Below are 14,891 nucleotides of genomic sequence, written 5' to 3'. Positions count from 1 at the left end.
GTGTGTTCTGTATTCAGCTTACATTCAAAACAGAATATTCCATAAGGCCACTGGAATGTCTCCTTATCAGAAATTGTATGACAGAAAACCCAGATTAAAACATTTGATTAGGTTTGGAGCAGAATGCTGGGTACATGTTCCCAAAAATAAAAGGACAGGGAAGCTGCAAAGGAGAGCAGACAAAGGGTACATGCTGGGATTTGAAAACACGTATTTCAGAATCTGGATGCCAAAACAAAGGTCTGTGGTGTTAAGCAGAAGTGTGCAAGCAATAGAGCAGGATTGGGAAGATAAAACATATGTGGAGTTGGGAAACACTGAAGTTAGTAATGAACAAGAACAGGCAGACACAGTACCAATAAAACAAGAAGAAACAGGCAGCAGTAGTGAATCAAGTTCTAGCTCTGAGAGAGAAACAGAGGAATCGCCAGACACAGACACAGACACAAAGGCAGAAATACAACCACGCAGATCAGAGAGAACAACCAAAGGTATTCCACCTGTTAGATTTAAAATAAATTCCATTAAACATATAGACTTCAATAACTGGAAAAGGTGGGATGATGGAAATCATGAAGATTAATAAATAATTGCTGAAACAAATGTATTACAAATGATGCTGATGTAAACTGAAGAAAAGAAATGTATCATGTGGACAAATGTAATTTAAGTGACTGCAAGAAATGTAACTCTAATTGTGATAACAAAAGTTAGAAGAAACATGAAAGATGTAATGTAAATGATAAAGGTTTATGCTATGGAAAAATAGGTGGGGGGTGTTGGCAAAGAAAGAGTGCCTGAATGTATTTTTCCACAGCAGAGTTACAAGGCCAAGAAGCACAGAGTCCGTGCAGATCTCAAGGACAAGTATCCAAGGCAACCAGCTGGCCTTATCTATAAGACTTAGCAGATCTGGCCAGTCGGTGTGGGGGTCGAGGAGTTTGTACAGAGAGAGAGCTTGTGATATATTCTATTGTCAGTAAAGTGACTCTTAAAACTTATTACTTGTCTGGCTCATTGCTTCAACTGGCATCTAGCCTGTCACTATACTATTCTGCATCCTGGGCATCTGCTTGCGCCAGATACAACATCCAACAATCTGAAGCATACTTCAAATGGTCAAGGTATTTCTTCACTAACTAGGAAGCTGCACTGTTATTACAAATATGCACCAAGTCGTCCCAATTTCTAGTCCAGTCTGAAGGGACACATTGATGCTTGTTTCTCTCAGAATGGGGTGAGGAAGTGCATCTCAGACTGCCTAAGCTGCTACCACACTACCAAAGAAGCTGAGGTTGTACAGAGGCATCCTTGAAAGAGAGACGTTTGGAAGTCTATCCCTAGAAACAAGGACAAGAGGTGTACCCCAGAAATGGGTACAATATTTCTAGGCTTCCAAGAAAGTTGAAATTGGTTGAGACCTAGCCAAAGGAACACTGATGAAAAAGGGCAATAATGGAACTTAAAAACAAAAGCAAAAACCTAACAGTGAAAACATGGGAAATGACATCGACTTCACAATAGAGGCCCACATTCTTGCAGAGGCAAGGAAAGCTGCAGATTACACAGAATGTTGGTGGGGAGGTGTGTGGGGGTTTCATTGTCTGTTTAGGTTTACATTTGGAAGAGAGCACACCTCCAGTTCCATTAAGGAACGTATCTTCATGCTTGCCGAAGACAAACTTCATTTTCTAGTGAGTGCACATATACAGACACACATGCCCACTTTTGGCTTTGGTCCCACTCAAAGTCAGCATGCAGCTCCCAACAGATTCCCCCAAAGGAATGCAGCTCTGGACAGAAAAAAGGTTGCCCATTCCTGATTTATGGGTCCAACCATTCCCATAATGTTGACCTGTGACTTATTAATTATCATTGAGTGTCCTCACTAGACTTCAGCCATTTGAAATTCAGAATGTAATCCCAATGGGAAAATTGGGGGCAGAGGAAGAATCCCCTTATCACTGCATTGCATGAACCAAAGGTGTTCACTCACAGTTGAGGGTGGGGAGAAATGGAATGGGTAGAATCCTGAACAGCTGCCTTCCACAGGGCAACCTTTCCACTTGTGTTTTTATAATCCCTCTGCACTGTTGGCATAACATCACATTGTATGACACTGACTGACATCTGGAAGCTATTGCTGCAGCAGGTCATAGATATTTTGTGCCAGACGTCTATGGAACAGACAGTGTCATAGTGTAACTTCCCTTTTCCCAAGTTAAATAAATAGCATCCATCTCTCCAGCCACTGGTCTATTGCCAAAAGCATTAAAATGTGCTGTTACATAAAAACTAAACCATGTTCTAATAGCATCCGAGACAGATGACTAAGGGCCAGTTCAAAAGGCCATTTTTCCATCAGTATGCCTATGGGAGTAGTATGAATTGTCCGTAAGTGGCAAGAGAATTGATGGGAACATTATCCAGTCTTCAAACATCATTCCTTGAATCCCAAATTATCCCAGGCTTCCATTGTTGTCGGATCTTGACCATCTTCTGGCAGAATAACAAAATGGATAATACTAACCCAATTTTTCAAGGACCAAGGTTGACGGTGAGCATCTTCAAGGAAAAAATGATATTAGTTAAAGATTAATTTTTGAGAACCTAGGATGCTGCTATATCTAAAGTCAGACCATTGGTCCATCTGACTATGCCAGGGATGGAGAAACCTGTGGCCCCCCGATGCTGCTGGACTCCAATTCCCATTAGCCTTAGCCAGGATGGCCAATGGTCAGGGATGATGGGAGTTGTAGTCTGGCAACAGCCAGAGAATCACAGGTTCCTCACCCGTGGTCCACAATGACTGGTAGTGACTCTCCAGGATTTCGGATATTAGTCTTTCCCAACCTTTTCTGAAGATGTTGGGGACTAACCTGAGTTTTTATGTACTCAACATCTGTACTCCATCACTGAGCTACAGACCTTCCCCATGTGACTGGTTCTCATATGCAGACAGCCTCCCTATGATCCTTCCCAATGATCCCTGCATACAGGGTTTAAGTAGAGAGATCCACTGTATGATGCAATGCTTCATGGGTGGCCTGCCACTTTTATTTCAATGATTTCATCCACTCTTTTTCATTCTGCTATGATTGGGGACATTGCAGTGGGATGTGTCCCTGGCACTCTGGTTCAGTTCACAAAATACACAGCTCTGAGTTTGCATAATCTCAGAAGAAAGGAATTGAGCGAAGCTATTTGCATGCACAAGCTGTCCCATAGCATCATCCTTTTCAGTAATGGCCCAAGATATTTTTATGCCTCAGGTCAAAAATCCAAACAGCATCCCTCCCATTAAATTAACACAGGGCGTGGTGGTGGTCTTGCCCAGTCCCTTTTCATTATAGCGGGCCATATTAAACTAAGTCAACTCAGAGTAGCCCCCCTGAAATGAATGAACCTAAGGTAATCATGTCCATTATATACAGCTGGTATAGCACAGTGGGGAGGAGAGCCTGGCTGGGAGTCCAGAGTCTGTGAGTTCAAATCCCCTCTTGTGTCTCCTGGGTGTAAAGGGCCAGCTAAAGATCACCCCCACAGCGAATGGTCAGGGGTTACGTGCCCTGCCACCTGTGCAGCCATGGGCAGGCTGTATAGTCCCAAGGAGCCCAGTTGCCCCCCAGCTGGCCATTGCGGACAAGGAAGGGGATGGCTTGTGCAGCTGTGGCAAGCTGAGCAGGCTCTAGCCAGCTGGGGAGGACTAGCCTCAGAGGAAGGCAATGGTAAACCCCCTCTGAATACTGCTTACCATGAAAACCCTATTTATAGGGTAGCCATAAGTCGGGATCGACTTGAAGGCAGTCCATTTCCATTTTCCAATCACGTCCATTAAGCACAATGGGCCTGTTCTGACTAGGACTTGCAGTGCATATCACCCAGTGATGCTTGTGCAGGGGAACATCTTATTGGACAAAAAAGAGTACTTATTCACACAGCACACAGTGAAACTATAGAGGCAGTGATGGCCACCAACTTGGACACCTTTAAAAGAGGATTAGACAAATTGATGGACGATAAGACTATGAATGGTTACTAACCCTGATGACTATGTTCTACCTTCACTGGTGGAGGCAGTATGCTTCTGAATACAAGTTACTGGAAACCGCTGGTGAGGAGAGTGCTGTTGCACTCAAGTCTTGCCTGTGGGCTTCCCATAGGCCTCTGGTGAGAACAGGATGCTGGACTATATAGGCCACTAGCATGATCCAGCAGACTCTTCTTTTAAACACAACCATCATGGTTAGTAGAGTGATAGCCTTATCCTCCAAGAATTTGTCTAAAAAGCCGTTCAAGTTGGTGGCCATCACTACCTCATGTGGGCGTGAATTCCATAGTTTAACAATGCACTGTATAAAGAAGTACTTCCTTTTGTCTGTATTCTTCCCACATTTAGCTTCACTGGATGTCCACAAGTTCTAGCGTTATGAGAGAGGGAGAAAAACTTTTTCCCTATCCACTTTCTCCGTACCATCTCCAATCAATTTAAAACAGCGCCACCCGTCAACCTGGTGTAGTTTAAAACAGAAATGGAATTGTACTGATTCAACCAATATGTTCTCCCTAAAGGTGAACTGTCTTCAGGAAACATCAATATACTATTAAGGTCACAAAAGTTCTGTCTTGCTATTGTCTATTAGCCTCAGCCCAATCAAGGGTTTGCTGCCCTCAGGCATAAGCCAGCCTGAGCGGGGGAAAGTTTCAAAATGCCTGATAGCTGTGAGCTAACTGGAAAGAAGTGATCAAATCACTTTACATGCTTAAAATTTCATTTGTCCTCCCTGTGACAAAAAGTGAGTAATGATTTGAGAAACAAGAGGGAAGGGGTAAGCAGGTAACAGAATTATACACAGCTAAAATGCTAGCAATTGATTCATCTCATAGAAGGCATCAGGAAAATTCTACAGAGTGCCAAATATCAAAGAGCATCTGATTTTAACATAATCGTAGCAACACTGTAATGATGTTTCTCTCTGTTTGGCACTATTTTTAGACCCCTTTATATTCCTCTAGGCAATTATCTCCTGGGCTTCAATCTATTAGGCTTGCTCCTCTTTCAGCTTTATATGATAAAATAAGGCCTGTGCGGTTACACCATTGGGATAGTCAAATTTGCTGTGGTGATGCTCCCATTAGTGCATCCACGTGACCCTGACCTCACCACCACCGCACTAAACCTGTGCCTAGTACATAGGACCACAGGAACCTAGGAAGCTACCTCACAGCAAGTCAAACCTTCAGTCTATCTAGCCCAGTACTGTCAGCACTGACTGGCAGCAGCTTTCCAGGGTTTCAATTTCTTCCCAGCCCTACCTGGGATTGAACCTGGACCTTTCCAGGGACAGTCCTAGATGAGCTGCCAGCAACTGGCACCCTGGGCAAACCATGCAATCGGCACCCCCAACCCCAAACCACAAGGGCTGATCTAAGCTGAAGTTCTTTGTAAACTGGGAAACATTCTGCCCCTATTTTCCATGTAATGTTCTTTAAGCATATTTATTTAAACAGAGGCATAATTATTCCATTTGTCCATGCATGCATCTGTCCAACCAATGTTTCTGAGATCAGATACACAAAAATTCTCAAACAGATTTGTACACAGCTAGATGATATTTTAGTCCAATGTCAAACAAAAATGCATTAAACTTGTTAATTATAATTTATTTTACTACAAATCCAAAACCATCCATTTATGCAGTCCTGCTGTAACTGCTGTTACCAACACATCCAATATAGAAAGAACTAAGAAAACTCTCAATGAACTTTAACCTGTAATTACAAAATACTCTGAATTAAAAACTCTCTGTGCTCTTAAAATATGACTTTGCTTGCTTTATGTTTTGAAAATTCAGTCACTAGTTCTCTTAGAACCAGCTTTCCAGCTATTTCATGTTCTATTGACATTGTGGCACGTCCAACAACTCTCTCTTGCACAATTGTTGAATGCAGATGTTTTTATCAATTTTAACTTTGAGAAGTTATGTTCCCTACTAGCTATGGAAACTGGAAAAGTTAAAGGAATGTGCAGAGCTATAAAAATGTTTTGGAAACTGTCTGTGGATTTATTTTCACAAACAAATTTCATTACTTCTTCAGTATAAATTAACCATCTCTCTTAAAGGCACTCATTTACAGAGACAGTGACTTACGAGGTGGGTGGATAGTTAAATTCTATATATGCCTTTAAAACAGTAAAAGCAATAATTAAGGTAATAACTATGTATGGTTGGGCCCATAGGAACATTTGGAATGTGTGTACTGCCTTCAAGTCAATTCCGACTTATGGCGACCCTATTAACAGGCTTTTCATGAGGCTGAGAGGCAGTGACTGGCCCAAGGTCACCCAGTGAGCTTCGTGGCTGTGTGGGGATTCGAACCCTGGTCTCCCAGGTTGTAGTCCAACACCTTAACCACTACACCACACTGGCCTCCACAGTCACTTACGGAGCCACCGTTAAAGACCTTATCTTGGAAGACAATCTTACTCAGCCACGAGTGATCGCCAATGAATGACATTTGGAATATTGAAAAAGTGCCACAGAGCCTGACACCTGCCAAGGGGGTGCAAACAATTCCAATATTTACTACTGCAAAAAAAACATTCATTTCACAGAAGGCCCAAAGACAAGTAACTTGCCCAAGAACCTTAGTAAAAGGCTGAGGTGGGGCATATGATCCCCAAACCATAAAGCCACCCCTTTGAACCCACTACAGTCTTCTGCTCCAACGCCATGACATCCATTTCACAGAAGGCACATCATTTCCCCAAATCCCTTCTAATTAAAATACACCACCACCCATATGTCCACGTGCATACCTTCTCCCTCTCACACAGGCCCTGCCCCCCCCATTTTTCTTCCTCCCCAAAGCCCCTGGCCTAGACCATCCATTTTTTTTCTTCCCCCACAGTAACTACATTTCCTTCTTGCACTGAGGCACAGGTACAGAGGCTCCCTGGCTATCTCCTCTCCTCCACTCCACTCGTCTCCTCGGAATCCACATGTTCTCTTGCAGCTGAGAGCGTCCAGTTAGAACTATTCTCTCGCTCTCCCTCGGCTCTGCTGATCCCATCCAACTAGTACTGTTTCTCAGTTCTAATTAGTGTTCTCATTGGAGAAGAAACAGTTTTAACTGATTCTGTGGCCAATTATAATGGTAGAGGGCCTAAGAAAACTGTGCTACTGAATGTTAAGAAAAGCTGGTGTCCATTATAATTTATAATTGTGCAATGAAGAGAGCAGAGACCCTGGCAGGCACTCCGGTAGGTCTCTGTGAGCATGCTGATGCACTGAGGACCCCATAGCGTATGTGGCGTCAGTGTGGTATAGTGTGGGACTGGGGAAATCCAGGTTCGAGTCCCTGCTCGGCCATGAAGCTCACTAGGTGACTTTGGGCTAGTCACTGACTATCAGCCTAACCTACTTCGCAGGTTATTGTGAGGATAAAATGGAGAGGAGGAGGACTGTGTAAGCTGCCTTGGGTTCCTTGGAGAAAAATGGTGATATGTATATATTAATATATATATATTAAAGCCAACTATGGATGGGCTGGAGTGCTACTATGAGTCCTGCCTGGGGTTGCAACCATCTTGTTCATGCTGTCATGACAAAGGGATACCACCACCAGTAGAGTTTGTTTTGTGATTTTTTTCCTATGAGGTTTATAGTGCTCAAATTAGTGGTATTCTGAAAGAACAGTTGGCAACAATGCAGCTATTTCAACGTTCATGTGGCCCCCTCCATGTGTGAGCTCCCCCATATGTGAGGCCTGGGGCAATTGCTTTCAGTGCCCCCTTAAAAAGGCCCTGGTTAACAATCTTGCTTTTCTTTTATGGGCCATCTTATTTATTATAATTATAATTCATATTCCCTCTGCACCTGCATGAGGTTATGAGGAATAATGACAGAAACAACTAACCATCCTGCTAGCAGGAGACATTGCAAGGGCGGCCAGGTGGGGCACTGGCTGGGGGCCCCTGCGCTCCCCCTTCCACAATCCACGGCAGCAATCCTGCCGCGGACAGCAGGCCAGGAGCTTCAGAGCTGCCCGCCATTCCCCTGCTTCACCTACCTTTCTCTGTGCTGCTCTTTGCGGCTGCGTGCATTGCACACACAGGTTTACCATCAATCAAGATGGTGGCCAAGGTTTCCTTAAGGGGCTGAAGCTTCTGCCGCCATCTTGGTTGATGGCAGCAATGCGCGTGTGTAGCACGCATGCGTGCCATCAACCAAGATGGTGGCAGAGGCTTCAGCCCCTTAGGGAAACCTCGGCCGCCATCTTGATTGATGGCAAACCAGAGTGTGCAGTGTGCGCCACCGAAAAAACAGCACAGAGAAAGGTAAGTAGAACAGGGGAATGGAGGGCAGCTTGGGATCTCCCACCCTGCGATCCACGGTACCAATCCTGCCATGAATCGCAGAAGGGGAGTGCCAGGACCCAGGGCAGGCTGGTGCCCAAGGGCCCAGGCATGCCTGGGGCCAGCCCTTCCTGTCACCCCCCCGAATCAGCCTCAGTGCACAGGGGGAGGAGAGGGGAGATTGGTCTCATTAGTGCTACACAGAACTGAAATAATGACATCTTCATTATGTTCCCCCCGCCCTCAAATTTGGTACCTTGGCACCCTAGGCAACTGCCTAGTTCACCTATATGGATGGGCCGCCCCTGGACCTTTCACATGCAAATTGTGGGCTCTACCATGAGCTACAACCCCTTCCCATGTATTCAGTGCTGGTGTGTTCTTTTGCACTATTTTGTTTGGGGGGGGGCGGAATTAACAAGCAGAGTAAGACATGCTGTTTGCTCTATTAAAACCACATAAGACTTGGCTCAAAATTGTGAGCTGAAGGGACCACACAGTTAATAATCTGGCATACCTCAGCCTTCAAATCATGAAATCCCTGCAACAGGGAGGTTTGCTACAAAACCGTAATCACGCAGTAAAAAAGTTACGCGTTAACTGCCTGACCAAGTATCAGTCATCCTGCTACGCTCCAAGGAGTGTTACAGGGAGCACTGATCAAAATAAATGCAGAAACAATCTCCGGTTCAGGTTAGTGAATAATATTATTGTCCACAGCTGCTGCTTGCTTTTGGGCCTGGAGTCAGGTCCCTTGTTTTGCTTGAGCTGCCGTCCCTCCATGCTCCTGTGACTCCCCAAGTGACATAAAATGCAAAGTTCTGGGGAAAAGAACATGAGTCTTGTGTTGCTCAGCACAGTCATCGTTCCTCCAGGCACTGGCCCTTTTCTCTGAACTCTCAGACTGAGTGGATTCAGAACGGTATACATGTACTGAAAAAAGAAGCACTCTCTTCTGGCTCTGAAATACGTTCAAGTGAAGGAGTGGGGCTTTGGCCACATCCACACCATACAGGTAAAGCACATTTAAAGCACATGGCTTCCCCCAAAGAATCCTGGGAACTGTAGCTTACTGCTCACAGAGCAACAATTCCCAGCTCCCTTCACAAACCATAGTTCCCAGGATTCCTTGGGAGAAACCATGTGCTTTAAATGTACTGTAAATGCAGGGATGTGACTTACCTTCCCCACAACTGAGCCTACCTGACTCATTGCTAGGGGGAGAACTTCTCCCATATTCACATGCTCATTCTGTTAGATCTTTGGCAAATGACCTGCTCAACATCCCCCGCACTGCCAGAGATTAAGCAAGTAGGTATGCAGGGCAGTTTTTTTTCCCCTTCTGACACCCTTTGGAGCTCCTTCCTCTGCCTGGAATGTTTGCTGGTCACCCACATTCCTAGTTGTCCACTGCAGTATTTTTAAAAAAACACCATCCTAGGGATCTTTGGGGGTTAATGTTTTTAAAAGAACTTTTTATTGTGAAAAAAGAAACAAATATCCAAAATACAACATTAGAGCAAATAGACCAGTGGTTCCCAAACTTTTCCCCCCATGGACCACTTATAAATTGCGGAGGGTCTCGGTGGACCAGTTTATGATTCTTCTGCCTGTCGTAGCCATTATAATGTGTTATGCTAGAAGCTGTATGAATTTTAAGTGCATCTGTATTTCTTCTTTTCTTTTTTATATTGTATTCCAAGTTGCATTCCACAAAATTCAAATAGCAATACAATAAAATACAATATAAGGAGTAAAAAAAAAGCAATAAAAACACATATTTAATATGGACATGCCGTGGGCTACTCAAATGAAGCTCGCAGACCACTGGTGATCCACGGACCACAGTTTGGGAACCTCTGAACTATTTATTTATATATTAGATTTATATCCCGCCCTTCCTCCCAGTAGGAGCCCAGGATGGCAAACAAAAACATTAAAAACACTCTAAAACATAATAAAAACAGACTTTAAAATATATTACAACAAAACATCTTTAAAAACATATTAAAACGAAACTAAAAACAGCTTTTAAAAAAGCTTTAAAAACATCTTAAAAGCAATTCCAACACAGACACAGATTGGGATAAAGTCTCTACTTAAAAGGCTTGTTGAAAGAGGAAGGTAGACATTATAACTAGACATTATAGCCACACATAACAATACATTACAACAAATCCCAGGTACAGGAGTGGAAAGGAGTTTCCATTATTAATTGTGTTTTGTGTTTCATTTAAGTCCATATAAAACAAAAGGAATGCACTTGATCTGTATTTAATATTTATATTATTTTAATTATTCTGTCCCTTTGCCTTTACATCAGGGGTGGCTAACCTGTGATCCCCTAGTTGTTGTCAGACTGCAACTCCCATCATGCTTGACTATTGGCCATGCTGACTGGGACTGATGGGGGAGGGAGCCCAACATCTGGAGAGGCACAGGTTAGCCTCCCCTCCTTTAAATGTAGGCCATAACAGCCATAACAGCAGGTAATGAGACTCGGTGTCTACAATACCCACCTAAGTATGGATTACACACTTTTCAGTTTTGAACACCAATTAAAGATTTGTTTGTTACAGGCTGTGTAAAGCTTCTACAACCATACTACCCTGAACATGCCCAATCTCATCTGATTTCGGAAGCTAAGCAGGGTCAGGCCTGGTTAATACTTGGATGGGAGACTGCCTGGGAATACCAGGTGCCCGCAGGCTTAGAGGAAGGCAATGGTAAACCATCTCTGAATACCTCTTACCATGAAAACCCTATGAATATATCCAAAAAAACCTCATAGGGTCACCATAAGTCGTAATCGACTTGAAGGCATATCACAACGACAAATGTAAAGCCTACTATATCAAACTGAACAGACTGATGGCCAATTCCTCGTGGAAACTTCACATTACCTCAAAAAAGCTGATCAAATACTGTTGTGCCTTATGCCCTGCCACTGCTGATAGGTGCAACAATCTTTTCCAATAAACAAGCTTAATCCAAGGTGTTTAAAATGAAATGCTGTTTGACAGGCAAGCTTCTACCACATGCCATTGCCATTTGTACCAGTCACCTGGTCAACAGAATAGCTCTTTCTTTTTAATCCTCCCCCAACTTTTTTTTTTTTTTTTTAGAAAAAAGCAATGCATTCTGTTCTCTGGTTTGCTTTCCTTACCACCATACTTACTCCCCTAGTTAAAGATATGCAATGTTATTAAACACCAACCCTCCTTGAAAACAAAACTTCATTCTTTCATCATTGCTTCACTGCTATACATTTTAACAAAAACGGGCCTGATTAGTGAGTGCTGGCAAGTCTCTGTGTATACATGCTTTATTCATAAAAGGAGAGTTGGGGTGGGGGGAAGGGGTTGGAAGAAGAAATCACTGGAGCTGCAAGTTGTTGCCCAGGAGAGGCTCAGTTGTGGAATAGGAGAGATGTTGCAAGTTGAAGCCGGAGGGGCTTTAGTAGAAGGAAATTTGCACAGAACTTGCCAATACTGCACATTGCTCTACACGGCATTACCCAATAGTTCCTTTCATGAGTGCTAAAATCTTCTTCGTAAACAAAGTCAAAGGCAGGCCAAATCCTTCCTGTTTGGACTGTGCATCTGTTTACATGCAAAGGCTTTCATGAGAGATGTGCAGAACTTGTCCCTTTATTTTCAACCATATTTTTCACTGTTCAGCCCCTACCCCCAATGTCAGATATCCAAGAGAACTCCATAGTAGTGTCTTCGATATACCAGAATTTCCAAACTACTCCACCAGTAACTGCAAACAGCTTACCGACAAATCCCCCTCACCCCTGGATGGAAATTAAATCAGAAAGAATTAGGCATAAAGAGGGTCCAGGAAACTTGAGTTTGAGACAAACACAACAAAGGGTGCTTCCACATGGTGGTTTATTGCAGACTCAAGCGCCATGCACACTATACATTTAAAGCAGTGTAATACCACTTTAAACAGTCACAGCTTTCCCCAAAGAATCCTGGGAACTGTAGTTTGTTAAGGGTGCTGACAGTTGCTAGAAGACCTCTATTTCCCTCATAAAGCTACAATTCCCAGAGTTCCCTGGAAAAACGGATTGATTGATAAACCATTCTGAGAATCGTAGCTCTGTGAGAGGAATAGTAGTCTACTAAAAACTCTGAGCCCCCTCTAGGATGCACACCTTAACATGGTGAGGGGGTCTGAGAGTGTTGAAGAATCTAAGAGCAATGCCATCAGGAGTCTAGACCAAGAAGCTAAACTCCTAGCAGGGGCACCCAAGATGGAATGGTTAAAGCTGAAACACCAGACTAAGATGCATCCAAACTCAGAGGAAGGCAATGGTAAACCACCTCTGAATACCTCTTACCACAAAAACCCTATGAACAGAGTATCCAAAATGCAACACAAGATAGTGCTGGAAGATGAGACCCCCAGGTCAGAAGGCACTCACCGAGCTACTGGGGAAGAACAAAGGACAAGTACGAGTAGCGCTGTGACTAATGACGCAGCTGGGTCAAAGCCAAGAGGAAGCCCAGAGGCTGATGCGCACAGATGTGAAAGGAGAGTCCGGAGTTGTACGATGTACACAATAGGAACATGGAATGTGAGAAGCATGAACCAGGGAAAGTTAGAAATTGTCAAGCAAGAAATGGAACGTATCAACGTTACAATACTTGGCATGAGTGAATTAAAATGGATGGGAATGGGACATTTTCAATCAGGCAACTACAAAATATTTTATGCAGGAAATGAGAAATCAAGAAGAAACGGGGTTGCTTTAATAGTGAGAAGTGATGTAGCAAAAACAATTAGGAGCTACAACACAAGGTCTGAGCGAGTGATATCAATGAGATTAAATGGGAAACCTATTAACATAACCATCATCCAAGTCTATGCTCCAATGGCAAAAGCAGAAGAAGAGGAATTGGAGAGATTTTATGCAGACGTACAGGAGGAAATTGATCACACACCAAAACAAGATGTGCTGATAATCATGGGAGCCTGGAATGCAAAAGCAGGGAACAGAGAAGAACTAGGAATTGTGGGGAAATGGGGCTTAGGAGACAGAAACGAAACAGGAGAAAGACTTACTGCATTCTGTGAAGCCAATAATTTGTTTCTTGCAAACACATTTTTTGAGCAACCGAAAAGAAGACTGGTGGACATCACCAGATGGTCAATATAGGATTCAAATTGATTATATAATTGGTAGCAGAAGACAGAGAAGTTCCATACTTTCTGCAAAAAGAAAACCAGGAGCAGACTGCGGTACAGATCATGAACTGGTCGTATCAAAAATCAGAGTAAAGCTAAAGAAGAACAACAAAGCAATCACAATGCCGGAATACAATTTAAATAACATCCCAGAAGAATATAAAGATCAAATTAGGCGGAAGTAATGAGTGAGGTACCACAGGGCTTGGTCCTGGGCCCAGTGCTCATCAACATTTTTATTAACGATTTGGATGAGGAGGTACAGAGCATGCTTATCAAATTTGCAGATGATACAAAATTGGGGGGCACAGCTAATACCGTGGAAGACAGAAACAAAATTCAAAGGGACCTTGATAGGCTGGAACATTGGGCTGAAAACAACAGAATGAAATTCAACAGGGATAAATGCAAAGTTCTACACATAGAAAAAAGAAACCAAATGCACAGTTATAAAATGGGGGATACTTGGCTCAGCAATACGACATGTGAGAAGGATCTTGGGATTGTTGATGATCATAAGCTGAATCAGTGCGATGTGGCTGCAAAACAGGCAAATGCTATATTAGGCTGCATTAACAGAAGTATCGTTTCCAAATCGTGTTAAGCACTAGTTTCCCTCTATTCAGCACTGGTTAGACCTCATCTTGAATACTGCATCCAGTTCTGGTCGCCACACTTCAGGAAGGATGCAGACAAACTGGAACAGGTTCAGAGGAGGGCAACAAGGATGATCAGGGGACTGGAAACAAAGTCCTATGAGGAGAGACTGAAAGAACTGGGCATGATTAGCCTGGAGAAGAGAAGACTGAGGGGAGATATGATAGCACTCTTCGAGTACATGAAAGGTTGTCACACACAGGAAGGCCGGGATCTCTTCTTGATCGTCCCGGAGTGCAGTACATGGAATAATGAGCTCAAGTTGCAGGAAGCCAGATTTCGACTGGACATCAGGAAAAACTTCCTAAAAGTTAGAGCCATACGACAATGGAACCAATTACCTAGAGAGGTAGTGGGCTCTCCAACACTGGAGATATTCAAGAGGCAGCTGGATAGCCATCTGTCAGGAATGCTTTGATCTGGAATCCTGCATTGAGCAGGGGGTTGGACTTGATGGCCTTATATTCTATGATTCTATGATTCTATGAAATAAGGAACAGATTTGAGACTTTAAGCTTAGTTGACAGAGAACCAGAAGAACTATGGAGTGAAGTCAGAGACATTATCAGGGAAGAATGCAAAAAGATAATATCTCTTGTTAAAAAGAGAGAAAGACCTCAATGGATGACTGAAGAAACTCTTAAAATAGTTGAAGAGAGAAGAAAAGCAAAGCAAG

At 43.3% G+C, this 14,891-nt stretch overlaps 1 protein-coding gene and 1 pseudogene across 7 annotated transcripts in view; one reads left to right on the top strand and one right to left on the bottom strand.

Moving 5' to 3' along the window:
• The window catches only part of CHST11 (carbohydrate sulfotransferase 11), a 275,311-nt gene that overhangs the window by 53,494 nt on the left and 206,926 nt on the right, over positions 1–14,891 (bottom strand). The window lies entirely within an intron of this gene.
• Positions 10,951–11,070, top strand: LOC133363493 (5S ribosomal RNA; annotated as a pseudogene).

This window comes from Rhineura floridana, chromosome 8 (assembly GCF_030035675.1).
Source record: "Rhineura floridana isolate rRhiFlo1 chromosome 8, rRhiFlo1.hap2, whole genome shotgun sequence".
Classification (NCBI taxonomy): domain Eukaryota; kingdom Metazoa; phylum Chordata; class Lepidosauria; order Squamata; family Rhineuridae; genus Rhineura; species Rhineura floridana.
Note: the sequence above shows the minus strand (reverse complement) of the source record. Positions and strands in the feature narration are given on the sequence as shown.